A 2978-nucleotide genomic window follows, 5' to 3' on the forward strand; every position below is an offset into this window, starting at 1 on the left:
ACGTCGATTCTCCTGTTCCCTGGATGCTGCCTGACCTGCTGCGCTTTTCCAGCAACACATTTCCAGCTCTGATCTCCAGCATCTGCAGACCTCACTTTCTCCTTAGAGATGAAAGAGGAGCAAGCGTGTTTGGTGGTAAGAATATTGGAAGAAGACTGAGATAATAAGAGTGAGGTAGAAGAAGATGTAGAGAGTTCTCACAGTGAACCTTCTACAGTCCGTAGATTCATAGAGATCTAGTGGGCGGCACGGTGGCACAGTGGTTAGCACTGCTGCCTCACAGCGCCAGAGACCCGCGTTCAATTCCCGCCTTAGGCGTGCACATTCTCCTCGTGTCTGCGTGGGTTTCCTCCGGGTGCTCCGGTTTCCTCCCACAGTCCAAAGATGTGCAGGTCAGGTGAATTGGCCATGCTAAATTCCCCGTAGTGTTAGGTAAGGGGTAAATGTAGAGGTATGGGTGGGTTGCGCTTCGGGGGGGTCGGTGTGGACTTGTTGGGCCGAAGAGCCTGTTTCCGCACTGTAAGTAATCTAATCTAATCTACAGCGTTGAAAAGGCACTTTGGTTCATTCTGTCCATGCCAGTCGAAAACAACCACCTAACTATTCTAGCATTCTCACATTTTCCAGCACATGGCCATCACCTTGTTTGCCTTGGTATCAGAAGTACAAATCTAAATCCTTCTTAAATGTTATATGAGGATTTCTGTCTCTACCATCAAACTTACAGGCAGTGTGTTCCAGAATCCCACAACTATTTGGATGAAAAATCTTTCCTCACATCTCCTCTAACCCTTTGCCTTTTACCTTAAATCTACGCTTTCTGGTTATTGATTTCTCTATCAAGGAGCAACATTTCTTCCTGTCCCTTACAGTTTATACATCTCAATCATGTCTCCTCTCAATCTCCTCTGCTCCAAGGAAAATAACCCCTGTTTGTCCAATATCTCTTCATAACTGAAACCGGAACAGTCACTGCACCAGAGGTCAGATCAGTTTTCCTTCGTGTGAATCCAAGGAAAGTGATGGGACCAGACAGAGTACCAGAGTATGTGCAGATCAACTGGCAGAGGTCTTCTCACACATCTTCAACCTCTCCCTGTCCTTGCCTGTTTCAAGAGGGCTAACATCATCAGCTCCTGAAGAAGGGCTTATGCCCGAAACGTCGATTCTCCTGCTCCTTGGATGCTGCCTGACCTGCTGCGCTTTTCCAGCAGCACATTTTTCAGCTCTGATCTCCAGCATCTGCAGTCCTCACTTTCTCCTAACATCATCCCTGTGCCCAAGAAGGCTCATGCAGCATGTCTCAATGACTACTGCCTAGTGGCCCTAACTTCGGTGGTCATGAAGTGCTTTGAAAGGCTGGTCGTGGCATTAATCAATTCCAGCCTGCCCACTACTCTTGACCCACTCCAATTTGCCTTTCAGACCAACAGATCCACATCAGATGCCATATCACTTGTCCTTCACTCCTCCGTAGAACATCTTGACACCAAGAACAGCTATGTAAGAATCCTACTCATTGACTACAGTTCTGCCTTCAACACTCCTATCCCCTCGAGACTGATTACTGAGCTTAGTGATCTCGGACTAAGCCCCACTCTCTGCAACTGGATCCTCAGTTTCCAGACCCACAGGCCACAATCAGTGAAGATTGGGGACAATATTTCATCCTCACTAACACTCAACACTGGAGCCCCTGCAGGGGTGCGTACTCAACCCCCTACTGTACTCACTGTATACTCATGACTGCGTCGCCAAATACCAGACTAATGCCATTTACAAGTTCGTTGCTGACACCATCATAGTTGATCGAATCTCAGATGGCGATGAAACAGACGGGGGGTGGAAGACCTGGAAAAATGGTGCACTGAGAACAACCTAGCTCTCAATGCCGGCAAAACCAAGGAACTCATTATTGACTTTCAGCGGGATGTTACTCATGCCCCCCGACACATTAACAGCACAGAGGTGGAACGAGTAGAGAGTGTCAAGCTCCTGGGAGTGGTCTTCCACAACAAGCTTTCTTGGACTCTTCATGTGGACGCACTGGTTACAAAGGCCCAACAACGTCTCTTCATCCTCAGGCAGCTGAGGAAATTTGGCATGATGGCGAATACCCTTGCCAACTTTTATAGGTGTGCCATCTAGAGCATTCTGTCTGGATGTATCACTATCTGGTATGGCAACAGAACCATTCAAGATCGGAGACGGTTACAGAGAGTGGTGAACTCGGCTCAGACAATCACAAAGGCCAACCTCCCATCTATAGAATCCATCTACCAGGCCCACTGTCAAGGAAAGGCCGCCAGCATTCTCAAAGATCCATCCCACCCTGGCAATGTTTTTCTACAACCTCTACCATCAGGGGGAAGGTACAGAAACCTGAACACATGCACCAGCCGGTTTCGAAACATTTTCTACCCTACTGCTGTTAGAATACAAACTCACAATTGGCTCACAATGGGCTCACAAACTCTTAACATTCCCTTGTACCTGTGTTTTTGTTTTTGCCGCTGTTAACTTATTATTTACTTATCTGTGCTACTTAACTCTGTGATCTGCCTGTATTGCTCGCAAGACAAAGCTTTTCACTGTGCCTTGGTACATGTATCAATAATTCAATTCAATTCAATTCGAAGAGCCCAAGTTCCTGGTAAATCTCCTCTGTACTTTCTCCAGTGTTATCACATTTCTTCTACAATGTGGATTTCAGAACTGCATATAATGGCCTAATCAAAATTTTATACAGTTTCAGCATAAGCTCCTTGCACTGAAACTCTGTGAATTGACTAATGAGGGAAAGCGTCCCATATGTCTTCTTAACCACTTTATCCACCTGCCCTGATACCTTAAGGGACCAGTGCATATGTGCACCAGGGTTCTACTGCTCATCATGTCTTCCCTTGCCTTGTCTGTCCTGCCCAAGTGCACCACTTCAAATTTATCCAGGTTGAATTCCATTTACCACTGATCAACCC

The sequence above is a fragment of the Chiloscyllium plagiosum genome, chromosome 16, assembly GCF_004010195.1.
Source record: "Chiloscyllium plagiosum isolate BGI_BamShark_2017 chromosome 16, ASM401019v2, whole genome shotgun sequence".
NCBI classification, from domain to species: domain Eukaryota; kingdom Metazoa; phylum Chordata; class Chondrichthyes; order Orectolobiformes; family Hemiscylliidae; genus Chiloscyllium; species Chiloscyllium plagiosum.